The 13611-nt window shown below is 34.9% G+C and overlaps 2 long non-coding RNA genes across 5 annotated transcripts; both read left to right on the forward strand.

The window, feature by feature from the left end:
* The first annotated feature begins 2457 nt into the window (after positions 1–2457).
* Positions 2458–8478, forward strand: LOC137236833 (uncharacterized). Of its 4 annotated transcripts, none has more exons than XR_010948656.1 (7): positions 2458–5364; positions 5445–5746; positions 5801–6128; positions 6193–6776; positions 6838–7259; positions 7319–7591; positions 7673–8478. It is a non-coding gene; the product is annotated as an uncharacterized lncRNA (long non-coding RNA). The 4 variants fall into 4 exon arrangements; XR_010948657.1 differs by lacking the exon at positions 2458–5364 and having other exon boundaries at positions 5386–5746; positions 5801–5904; positions 5981–6128; XR_010948658.1 differs by lacking the exon at positions 2458–5364 and having other exon boundaries at positions 5386–5746; positions 5801–5895; positions 5981–6128.
* Positions 8479–8580: 102 nt separating this feature from the next.
* Positions 8581–12746, forward strand: LOC137238186 (uncharacterized). Its single transcript, XR_010949127.1, has 4 exons — positions 8581–11054; positions 11120–11520; positions 11579–11862; positions 11944–12746. It is a non-coding gene; the product is annotated as an uncharacterized lncRNA (long non-coding RNA).
* Positions 12747–13611: the final 865 nt, after the last annotated feature.

Consider the following 13611-nt stretch of genomic DNA (forward strand, 5'->3'; position numbering starts at 1 on the left):
AAAATTTCAAGATTAATAATGTGAGTAAATAAATATAAAATTAGTTAAAAGTATTTATAATATAAAATGTTTGTTTCCCCAAAGAACGCATCTAAATAAGCTTAATTATAAACAAAAGGAAATGATGGGAGAATTTATGCAGCAGCACCCCAACCTGGCCAAAACATCACACCAAATTGTGCCCAAGGAAAGGCGACATCTCAACGGTTGTGGGGGAATTTATCAAAAAACTTAACGCTGTAGGCCCACCTATGAAAGATGCAAAAATGTGGAGAAAGGTAAATCAAACAACCGATCGAAATACTCATCTGTTGGTATGATAATTTGTAATTCTATGATATTTACAATTTGTAGGTATATGCTGACCAAAAATACCAAGCGAAGCGAAAACTAACCTTTAACCGGAGCTCAAAATCTCGGACTGGTGGTGGACCATACGAGGAGAAATTGATAACATCAGCGGAGGAAAGCAAAGCGGGTTAGAAGCGACGGTTGATGGTCTGCAAACAGTGCAAACCTGGGGTAACATCTCGAAGAGTTCTTCTCAACACCTTTTTGAATCTCCAGTCGAGGTAAGCAAGGACTTTTACGAGATTGAGTTTTTGCAGGAGGAGATGCCTTCAATTGAAATTGATGCAGGAAACAACCCAACAACTTCGACACGGAAGATCAAAGTTTCTGATTATGACATTGAAAAATATAATGTCCCGTCCTCTTCGAAGAGGAGGAGAAAAGTAAGTGGAGCAAAATTTAAAATCTGTAAATGAGGCAAAGCTCACTATGGATGACAAGCTTCTCGCAGACTCGTGGAAATCCAAGAGCGGATGTTGCAAATCCAGGAGCGGAAGCTCCAGATAAGGGAAGAAACACACAAACGTTTTTGTGCCCTAAACGATTTGGAAATAGAACTGAGGAAGCGGGACTTAAATCCATTTTCCGATTCCGAATAAAGATATCAAATTTTGTAAACTTGTGTTCGCAAAAATAGCGACAATAATTTTTCCCATATTGAATTTATATAGTTTTTTTTTTCATCTAGCCTACCTGGCAGACGTTTTCTTACCCGAAAATTGTTTTTCTTACATTTAAAAAGTGAGCTCCATCCACATCTTCAATCTCAATCCCATTCTCTTCTACTATATTTTTCTTCTTATTCTTCTCCATACCATAATTGCGGAAATGTACCGAATTAAAATGTTTCCTAAAGGGGGCGTGACAGCGCCCATACATTCTAAGGCTGTACAAAGTTTGCCGGGCCAACTAGTTCATAATATTTTTATTACATATATACCCAACAAGCAAAGTAGACGTAATGTAAATTTATAAAAAGTTTTCTCAAACAAACACTAAGCTTACAAAATGTTGATTTTTTGTTTACAAATTGTTTAGAATTAAGCGTGAAATAATCGATAAATGTAAATTTATAAAAAAAATTCTAAAATAACGCTTGTTATAAATGTTTTCCCAAAACTTTTTATAATGATAATTTTTAGTTCAATCATTTCAATAATATTAAGAAATACATATGTGTATGTAAATATACATATGAATTAATTCTGAATTTCATGCCTACATTAAATGAAGAATGGCTGCATTTCGAATAAGTTGTAGTAGAATCCAGGAAACGGTTTAGATGCAGCCATTCCCTCTCATGAATAAACGTTTATGAAAATAACACAAGTATACACGGTTTTGGATCTAGGCAACTAAAAGTGGTTTTTTAAACAATTTATGATGCTGAATCCGATTCTTCATTCCGTCTTTTAAGATTGATTCTAGTTTATAATACAGTCAATAAATTCATTTTTAAAGATTTCTGTCAAATAATATTAATTTTATTAACTTAAAAGTAACAAATCAGAAATGAAGATTGGTGGAACTTTGCCTTTTGTATTGTTTAGTATCTGTTTCGCGTATTAGAGTCCAACAGTAGTCGCTTATCATGCCTTCATCCCAAAATCCTTTGTATCGTCTTTCAATGTTGGCTAGATCTTGGTGTAGCCGCTTTCCTTGTTCGTCGCTCGTATTACCCAAGTTTTCGGGGGAAAATCGAGATGGGAATGCAGAAAATGCATCTTTAGAGACATTTTAGCTCCAATCTTTCGATAATTTTCCAACATATCGCCAATAATTCCCTTAAAATTAGGGGATTTGTGATTACCAAGAAATTGGTGAACGATATTTTGAAAAGATTCCAATGCGGCTGCTTCATCGGGCGTTAAACATTTTGTACATTTTTTATCAGCCATTAATTTTCTAATATCAGGGCCGAAAAATATTCCTTCTTTGATTTTTGCATATGAAAATTTAGGAAACATTTTGACTAAGTACTGAAAAGCCGGTCCTTCACGGTTTAATGCTTTGAGGAAGTTCTTTATAAGGCCTAGCTTAATGTGAAGAGGTGGCAGGAAAATATCTTGTGGATTTACAAATGGTTCAGCGGAGGCGTTTTGCTATCAAGGCTCATATTGAGTACGACTTTGACATTCCTTTCTCACAAAATGATGTTCAATTGCGCGGCTATCCCACAAGCATAAAAAACAACAAAAACACTTTGAATCAACTTTGCAACACTGTCTGCATTTTTATTTGCTCTAATCACTTATGTTATTTTACAGTTACAGTTGAAATGACTTAACAAGCAGTGAAACTATTTAGAAAATGCTATAACAGCACAATGGTGCTATCATGCGAGAACTCGGAAACTAAAATCAATCTTAAAACCCTGAATGCAGATTCGAATTCAGCATATCAAATATAGTTAAGAATCGTTCTTATCTGCTCAGATCCAAAAGTTGACCTGAATTTGTAAACTTGTGTAATTTGAAATTTTCGAAGTTGAAAAATATTGACAAATAGTTCTGTCGTCTTTTTTGTAAACATTTATAATATACTTTCACAGCTAAATTACTTATTAACGTTTCGTCTCAAAACGCGTAAAATGTTTTCTGAAAAAAAAAAAAATATATATTTAATACTGAAATCGTTTAACACAACAAGCTTGCTTTAAGTAACTTTTCGAAACATTTACAGAAATGCCTGTTGGGTATGTATATAAGAACTGAAATGAAAATGTTGAACCTTATTTAAATTTTGAAGGAAAAAATTTCCATAGTTTTAAAGGATAGTATTTATTATATATATATTTATATACATTTATTGAATACAAAAATTTAATTGAATTCCAGTCATATTTGTAATAACTGCAGTACCTTTGTTTAGTATATTTATTTTTAAATCCTATAAATTTAATTATACAAATAATGTAATGATTTTAGCTAATAAATAAAAAAAAAGACTGATACAAATTGCTATCCTTTTTATCTGTTATCTTACAGGTGCATATCGTTAGCTTAATTCACAAAGGCCCTAACCAATAGATTTTTTACAGATGTTGGTATGATATATTCAAAAACACCCCAGTAAAAATATGAAGAAATTAGAACCAACAACAACGGTGTTTAAAAAGTATTTTCTCCATGTATTGAATATACTAATGTAAGGTTTTTGCTTTTCCTGAGAAATTTTTTGAGAAATTTTGTTGTAACCAAAATGAAATGTTAACAACAAGTAAAATATTTGCCACGATGAAAGTTGGCGTTATGTTAGTATACAAGAGGTGGGAAAACTTTTTTTTCTTGGAAACACGGGGTGGCACCTTTAAAACCTTGTCCCAGCTAGTTTCGTTTCACTTAAATAATAAGCGTTTTTTGTCTTTACCCCAAGTGATGTCGGCAAGAGATTCTGAGATTTTATTATGGCGCTATATATGTTAGGAACAATTGCAGTAGCATTCTCCCCAAATTTTTGGGTGTAAGACAGTCGGTAGCGTAATGCCATCACCATGGCTGTTGAATGTGGTCGACATTTGGCGCGTCCATAATGTAAATAAGGTCGCCGATGCTTTGGTCGGTGACAATGTCAGGTTGCCTAATTCTTCTGGGTTTAGATGTTCCTGACTTGCACCGATGCTTGCCGACCAGGCATAATTTGCGGTCAACCTTTTGAGACAGGTCTAACGCAGCAAGTACTGTCCAATGGTGGGGTATTTGTTTTAATCAGCAACATTTTTGCTTGTTAATTGCGTTTAGCGCGATGGTAGTACTATGTAGTTTTCGAAATCTATGCTGATGATTGGCAAGACGCAAATTTGCAGTGAAATACGGAAGCAGAATGGCTTCAAGTGTCTTGGCTACTGGCGATAGGAGATATATCGGATTTGATAAGAATCTGTTAGCTGGTTTTCCAGGCTTTAATAGCGGAACCACGCCGGCAATTTTCCATTTTTCGGGGATGACGAAAGTGGACAGGGACAGATTGAAGACATGCGCTAGATAATTCAATCCCTCTTTGCCTAGTTTTTTGAGCATCGGCATGGCTATGCCCTATATGCCTACTGATTTAGATGGTTTAGCATGAGCGATATAATCTTAAATCTCTTTGGCGGTAATGGTAATTGGTTACGTGCTGTGTTTATGCTTGTGTGCGCATCTGTTGGCCCGCCGTCTGGCTTTGTCAACCGTAGAATGCATTACATATTGTCGGCAGAAAGCGCATCCGACAGCACTTTATCGCCAAAGACGATGGAAATTTTGTCATTGTGCTTAGTCGGGTTCGATAGGGACTTTACGGTAGACTATAGCTTACCTACACCGGCAGAGAGGTTGCAATTCTTTAAATGCTACTCCGATTTCGCCCGTTTGTTTTCATCCACTAGCAATCTTAAGCGTTGGTTTATATCCCTTATTTAGGGGTCGCGTGGTCGTATTGTCTTATAAGGTCACGTTCTCTCGCTAAATTTGTGGCCTGCGCTGGAAAATGTGGCCGGATTTTCGATGTTCCTCAGGCGGAAATAAAACGACGCGAAGCGTTACCATCGGCTGCCAGTTGACGCAGTTAACGAGTCCTGCAACACGATTGAGATTTCTGCCGAGCAATGACAGCTTCCTACCATACGCACGGGATGTCCGCCTTTATCGAGTAGAACGCTATTTCGCCTTTCTGTCCGTCTGTAGATCAGAATGCCATAGATCGTGGTGGGCCATTCCTATTATGCAATTTTTTCCGGTGAGTAGTGCGCTGATTTCAGAGCGGTATACACTGGGGCAGCAGGTGACAGGAGGGATGCAGATATTGATAATTTCAAGTTTTTGTTATAACAGTACTTCGCCCTAACCAATAAGCTCTATCACTCGAAGAAATATCAAGGAAACTAATGTTGTAGTTTTTTAGAGTTGAAACCATGGAGCCGGAACTACTTTTCTTTTTAGAAAGTTCCGACCAAGACGTAGATGGGCATGACCAGAAGGTTGTAAGACAGCACCTAACAGACAAAAGCAATCCTCTTTCTTTGTCTTAAAATGCGTAAGTTCGTTTATATTTCACTGTAACTTCAACATTTGGGAACTGTTACCGAATTGTTTATTTAACTGGCTAATTTTTAGGTTCATTAAAAGGTTTCGTAATTATGTCCTGAGAAATACAAATTTCAATTGCCATTCCTCAGCAGCTGCACCGCCCATCCTCCAGTTGGCGGTAACGCTTTCATTTCTTGGAAGTGGCAGTTACCAGCGAGCTGTAGGGGACGATTACCTAATGGGAATGAGTCAAAGGTTGGTTTCAAAATTGAGCACCCGAGTAGCGACTGAAATAGAAAGAAAACTATGTCCAGAACATATCTGTTTTATACCGGAGAGTCTGACTGGCTGTATGGAATGGTTCTACGAGAAGTATAAGATACCACGAGGTGAGAAAATGAAATATTTTTTTTTGGATGCGCCTATACTTTTCCCTCCTACAGCAATTGGATGTATTGACGGTACCCATATTGGCCTGCAGAAACCCAGCGAAAACGAACATATGTTTTTTAGTCGCAAGGGATTTCATAGTTTAAATGTAATGATTGTAAGAAGAATATAAACTTCGAAGAATATAATGGTCAAAGGAATTATTTTATACGTATAAATGTATCTTGCTGCAGATATGCAATCAACAATACAAAATTAATGCAATAAATGCTAGATATGGAGGGGCTGCCCATGATTCTTTTGTATGGGAGCAATCAGAGCAAAGAATAATGCTAGAAGAGAAATTTGAAATAAATTCTAACAATAATTCGTAGTTACTTGGTATGTATTTTTTAGTCAACTAGTATGAACTATGGGCATTTATTCTCTACTTTCATTTAATTAGGTGATTCCGGGTATCCACTTAAACCTTGGTGTATAACCCCATACAGAAATCCTGCGGACGATTCAAGTGAGAGTGTATTTAATGCGGTTCACTCAAAAGCCAGATGTATGGTGGAGAGAACAATTGGTATTTACAAAGGGCGGTGGAAAATACTATGCAACGATAAGCGCGGAGGATATGACCCACAAAAGGTGGCAATGTTTTCCAACGTTTGCGCAGCTCTACACAACATATGTATGGAATTTAAAGTCCCTTTTAACCAACCAAGTGTAACTGCAAATAATGTTGCTGTGAATGATATTGATATAGGCGAGCACACACAAATTTTAAGAATTGGTCAAAACATTCGAAACCAAATAAAGCAATCCCTTATTAATTAAAATACAAATGGCCGATCACAAAAGTTAATATACAGGCGTCTTTTCTGAAATTCTTAGCAAGTTTGGCTTAAGACGAAATAATTTCGCTCTTTTTCAAAAAAGTGTGTCAATATACACATAATATAGGCAATGTAAGTTGAGAACTTTCCAATGGAGTGGCTCTGGCACAAGCCTTACACCAATTCGCTCCAGACGTTTTTACAGGTAAGTGTGAGAAATTCAGGAGAAATAACTAAAAAACTATAATAATCCCGCCCGTTTACAGATGCTTGGTTGTCTTAAATAAACACAGGAATAAATTGGCGCTTGACGATGAGCATTTAAAGAAAGTTATTGAAGGAGTATATGATTATTACAGCGATGTATTAAGTTATTCATTAGCAGATTTTCCTCAACCTGATGCTCAACATATTTCCGAAAAATGTGATCCTTCTGAGCTCGAGCGTTGTTTACAGGTTGTACTACGTTGCGCAGTAAATTGTGCTGCCAAGCAAATTATATACGACAAATAACGTGCTTAGTGGAATCAATTCAAGCTAATATAATGCCAGCACTGCAAGATCTTGTGTCAACTTGGCTTGGAGGGTGTACATCTCGTAGTTCGTCAAGTATAGCTAATTTCGATTATAAAATATTGCAGTAAGAACGAGATGCTTTGCTCAAAAGTGTTTTGAATCTGATAAAAAGGTATTTGGTGGAATTGAGTTTTACTTAAAAAAGGTTATATTAAATTTCATATTTTACAGATTTTATTACTCATAGAAGAAAAATCTAACATGTAACAAGAGCTTAATAAACTGCATTATGAAGTTCATCGGGTGGTGCTCAAATTGGTGATGATGGTGTATCACTGGTTCCAGTTCAAGCTGGTTCTGTACGTTATCCTGAACTTCGTGACAGCTCGATCGAATGGAAGAAGACCTTAAACAATCAGCTGCTGCACGAGAGGACCTGAAATTAAAGTTCAGCAGCAAGAAAATGAAACTCAAACAATAAAACAGCGTAATGACGAGCTGATAGTAAATATCGTCCATATTTATAATGCAACCAAAGATTTGCTATTTTCATTAACGTATTAATTTTATCTTTTTGCATTAAAGAAAAACACGTCTGAGTTAATACAGCTTTAAGATGAAGTTGACGTGCTTGGATAATCCAACGATAAATTGAAAGAGCGCGAAATCCAATCAGAAACATATAAGAAAAGACTCAAGAATATAACGATTTATTTCATAAATTCGTGGAATTTGTAAACTTTAAACTGGCTTAATTCTTATTATATATAGACATATAATTTTCTAAAAAAATTATGAAAAATATTTAAGTGAAACGAAACTAGCTGGGACAAGGTTTTAAAGGCGCCACCCCGTGTTTCCAAGAAAAAAAGGTGGGATTTTCCCACCTCTTGTATACTAACATAACGCCAACTTTCATCGTAGCAAATATCTTACTTGTTGCTAACATTTCATTTTGGCTACAACAAAATTTCTCAAAAAATTTCTCAGGAAAAGCAAAAACCTTACATTACTATATTCAATACAAGGAGAAATTACTTTTTAAAACACCGTTGTTGTTGGTTCTAATTTTATATAAATATATATATAAACATTTATTGAATACAAAAATTTAATTGAATTCCAGTCATATTTGTAAAAACTGCAGTGCCTTTGTTTAGTATAGTTACTTTTAAATACTATAAATTTAGTTATACAAATAATGTAATGATTTCAGCTAATAAATAAAAAAAGGCTGATAAAAATTGCTATCCCTTATCTGTTATCGTACAGGTGCATATCGTTAGCTTAATTCACAAAGGCCCTAACCAATGGATTTTTTACAGATTGTGGTATAATATATTCAAATACACCCCAGTAAAAATATGGAAAAATTAGAACCAACAACAACGGTGTTTTAAAAAATAATTTCTCCATGTATTGAATATACTAATGTAAGATTTTTGCTTTTCCTGAGAAATTTTGTTGTAACCAAAATGAAATATTAACAACAAGTAAAATATTTGCTACGATGAAAGTTGGCGTTATGTTAGTATACAAGAGGTGGGAAAACTTTTTTTCTTGGAAACACGGGGTGGCGCCTTTAAAACCTTGTCCCAGTTAGTTTCGTTTCACTTAAATAATATGCGTTTTTTGTAATGATTTCAGCTAATAAATAAAAAAAGGCTGATAAAAATTGCTATCCCTTATCTGTTATCGTACAGGTGCATATCGTTAGCCTAATTCACAAAGGCCCTAACCAATGGATTTTTTACAGATTGTGGTATAATATATTCAAATACACCCCAGTAAAAATATGGAAAAATTAGAACCAACAACAACGGTGTTTTAAAAAATAATTTCTCCATGTATTGAATATACTAATGTAAGGTTTTTGCTTTTCCTGAGAAATTTTGTTGTAACCAAAATGAAATATTAACAACAAGTAAAATATTTGCTACGATGAAAGTTGGCGTTATGTTAGTATACAAGAGGTGGGAAAACTTTTTTTCTTGGAAACACGGGGTGGCGCCTTTAAAACCTTGTCCCAGCTAGTTTCGTTTCACTTAAATAATAAGCGTTTTTTGTAATGATTTCAGCTAATAAATAAAAAAAGGCTGATAAAAATTGCTATCCTTTATCTGTTATCGTACAGGTGCATATCGTTAGCTTAATTCACAAAGACCCTAACCAATGGATTTTTTACAGATTGTGGTATAATATATTCAAATACACCCCAGTAAAAATATGGAAAAATTAGAACCAACAACAACGGTGTTTTAAAAAATAATTTCTCCATGTATTGAATATACTAATGTAAGGTTTTTGCTTTTCCTGAGGAATTTTGTTGTAACCAAAATGAAATATTAACAACAAGTAAAATATTTGCTACGATGAAAGTTGGCGTTATGTTAGTATACAAGAGGTGGGAAAACTTTTTCTTGGAAACACGGGGTGGCGCCTTTAAAACCTTGTCCCAGCTAGTTTCGTTTCACTTAAATAATAAGCGTTTTTTGTCTTTACCCCAAGTGATGTCGGCAAGAGATTCTAAGATTTTATTATGGCGCTATATATGTTAGTAACAATTGCAGTTGCATTCTCCCCAAATTTTTGAGTGTAAGACAGTCGGTAGCGTAATGCCATCACCATGGATGTTGAATGTGGTCGACATTTGGCGCGTCCATAATGTAAATAAGGTCGCCGATGCTTTGGTCGGTGACAATGTCAGGTTGCTTAATTCTTCTGGGTTTAGATGTTATGTTCCTGACTTGCACCGATGCTTGCCGACCAGGCATAATTTGCGGTCAACCTTTTGAGACAGGTCTAACGCAACAAGTACTGTCCAATGGTGGGGTATTTGTTTTAATCAGCAACATTTTTGCGTGTTGCGTTTAGCGCGATGGTAGTACTATGTAGTTTTCAAAATCTATGCTGATGATTGGCAAGACGCAAATTTGCAGTGAAATACGGAAGCAGAATCGCTTCAAGTGTCTTGGCTACTGGCGATAGGAGATATATCGGATGATAAGAATCTGTTAGCTGGTTTTCCAGGCTTTAATAGCGGAACCACCCCGGTAATTTTCCATTTTTCGGGGATGACGAAAGTGGACAGGGACAGATTGAAGACATGCGCTAGATAATTAAATCGCTCTTTGCCTAGTTTTTTGAGCATCGGCATGGCTATGCCCTATGGGCCTACTGATTTAAATGGTTTAGCATGAACGATATAATCTTAAATCTCTTTGGCGGTAATGGTAATTGGTTACGTGCTGTGTTTATGCTTGTGTGCGCATCTGTTGGCCCGCCGTCTGGCTTTGTCAACCGTAGAATGCATTACATATTGTCGGCAGAAAGCGCATCCGACAGCACTTTATCGCCAAAGACGATGGAAATTTTGTCATTGTGCATTAAACCTTGTCCACTTAAACCTTGGTGTATAACCCCATACAGAAATCCTGCGGACGATTCAAGTGAGAGTGTATTTAATTCGGTTCACTCAAAAGCCAGATGTATGGTGGAGAGAACAATTGGTATTTACAAAGGGCGGTGGAAAATACTATGCAACGATAAGCGCGGAGGATATGACCCACAAAAGGTGGCAATGTTTTCCAACGTTTGCGCAGCTCTACACAACATATGTATGGAATTTAAAGTCCCTTTTAACCAACCAAGTGTAACTGCAAATAATGTTGCTGTGAATGATATTGATATAGGCGAGCACACACAAATTTTAAGAATTGGTCAAAACATTCGAAACCAAATAAAGCAATCCCTTATTAATTAAAATACAAATGGCCGATCACAAAAGTTAATATACAGGCGTCTTTTCTGAAATTCTTAGCAAGTTTGGCTTAAGACGAAATAATTTCGCTCTTTTTCAAAAAAGAGTGTCAATATACACATAATATAGGAGATGTAAGTTGAGAACTTTTCAATGGAGTGGCTCTGGCACAAGCCTTACACCAATTCGCTCCAGACGTTTTTACAGGTAAGTGTGAGAAATTCAGGAGAAATAACTAAAAAAAAACTATAATAATCCTTTTACGTTTACAGATGCTTGGTTGTCTTAAATAAACACAGGAATAAATTGGCGCTTGACGATGAGAATTTAAAGAAAGTTATTGAAGGAGTATATGATTATTACAGCGATGTATTTCCTCAACCTGATGCTCAACATATTTCTGAAAAATGTGATCCTTCTGAGCTCGAGCGTTGTTTACAGGTTGTACTACGTTGCGCAGTAAATTGTGCTGCCAAGCAAATTATATACGACAAATAACGTGCTTAGTGGAATCACTTCATGCTAATATAATGCCAGCACTGCAAGATCTTGTGTCAACTTGGCATGGAGAGTGTACATCTCGTAGTTCGTCAAGTATAGCTAATTTCGATTATAAAATATTGCAGTAAGAACGAGATGCTTTGCTCAAAAGTGTTTTGAATCTGATAAAAAGGTATTTGGTGGAATTGAGTTTTACTTAAAAAAGGTTATTTTAAATTCATATTTTACAGATTTTATTACTCATAGAAGAAAAATTTAACATGTAACAAGAGCTTAATAAACTGCAGTATGAAGTTCATCGGTTGGAAAATACAACTGCTCAAATTGGTGATGATGGTGTATCACTGGCTCCAGTTCAAGCTGGTTCTGTACGTTATCCTGAACTTGGTGACAGCTCGATCGAATGGAAGAAGACCTTAAACAATCAGATGCTGCACGAGAGGACCTGAAATTAAAGGTTCAGCAGCAAGAAAATGAAATTCAAACAATAAAACAGCGTAATGACGATCTGATAGTAAATATCGTCCATATTTATAATGCAACCAAACATTTGCTATTTTCATTAACGTATTAATTTTATCTTTTTGCATTAAAGAAAAACACATCTGAGTTAATACAGCTTTAAGATGAAGTTAACGTGCTTGGATAATCCAACGATAAATTGAAAGAGCGCGAAATCCAATCAGAAACATATAAGAAAAGACTCAAGAATATAACGATTTATTTCATAAATTCATGGAATTTGTAAACTTTAAACTGGCTTAATTCTTATTATATATAGACATATAATTTTCTAAAAAAATTATGAAAATTATTTAAGTGAAACGAAACTAGCTGGAACAAGGTTTTAAAGGCGCCACCCCGTGTTTCCAAGAAAAAAAGTTGGGATTTTCCCACCTCTTGTATACTAACATAACGCCAACTTTCATCGTAGCAAATATCTTACTTGTTGCTAACATTTCATTTTGGCTACAACAAAATTTCTCAAAAAATTTCTCAGGAAAAGCAAAAACCTTACATTACTATATTCAATACAAGGAGAGATTACTTTTTAAAACACCGTTGTTGTTGGTTCTAATTTTATATAAATATATATATAAACATTTATTGAATACAAAAATTTAATTGAATTCCAGTCATATTTGTAAAAACTGCAGTGCCTTTGTTTAGTATAGTTACTTTTAAATACTATAAATTTAGTTATACAAATAATGTAATGATTTCAGCTAATAAATAAAAAAAGGCTGATAAAAATTGCTATCCCTTATCTGTTATCGTACAGGTGCATATCGTTAGCTTAATTCACAAAGGCCCTAACCAATGGATTTTTTACAGATTGTGGTATAATATATTCAAATACACCCCAGTAAAAATATGGAAAAATTAGAACCAACAACAACGGTGTTTTAAAAAATAATTTCTCCATGTATTGAATATACTAATGTAAGATTTTTGCTTTTCCTGAGAAATTTTGTTGTAACCAAAATGAAATATTAACAACAAGTAAAATATTTGCTACGATGAAAGTTGGCGTTATGTTAGTATACAAGAGGTGGGAAAACTTTTTTTCTTGGAAACACGGGGTGGCGCCTTTAAAACCTTGTCCCAGTTAGTTTCGTTTCACTTAAATAATATGCGTTTTTTGTAATGATTTCAGCTAATAAATAAAAAAAGGCTGATAAAAATTGCTATCCCTTATCTGTTATCGTACAGGTGCATATCGTTAGCCTAATTCACAAAGGCCCTAACCAATGGATTTTTTACAGATTGTGGTATAATATATTCAAATACACCCCAGTAAAAATATGGAAAAATTAGAACCAACAACAACGGTGTTTTAAAAAATAATTTCTCCATGTATTGAATATACTAATGTAAGGTTTTTGCTTTTCCTGAGAAATTTTGTTGTAACCAAAATGAAATATTAACAACAAGTAAAATATTTGCTACGATGAAAGTTGGCGTTATGTTAGTATACAAGAGGTGGGAAAACTTTGTTTCTTGGAAACACGGGGTGGCGCCTTTAAAACCTTGTCCCAGCTAGTTTCGTTTCACTTAAATAATAAGCGTTTTTTGTAATGATTTCAGCTAATAAATAAAAAAAGGCTGATAAAAATTGCTATCCTTTATCTGTTATCGTACAGGTGCATATCGTTAGCTTAATTCACAAAGACCCTAACCAATGGATTTTTTACAGATTGTGGTATAATATATTCAAATACACCCCAGTAAAAATATGGAAAAATTAGAACCAACAACAACG

The sequence above is a fragment of the Eurosta solidaginis genome, chromosome 1, assembly GCF_040869045.1.
Source record: "Eurosta solidaginis isolate ZX-2024a chromosome 1, ASM4086904v1, whole genome shotgun sequence".
In the NCBI taxonomy this organism is placed as follows: Eukaryota; Metazoa; Arthropoda; class Insecta; order Diptera; family Tephritidae; genus Eurosta; species Eurosta solidaginis.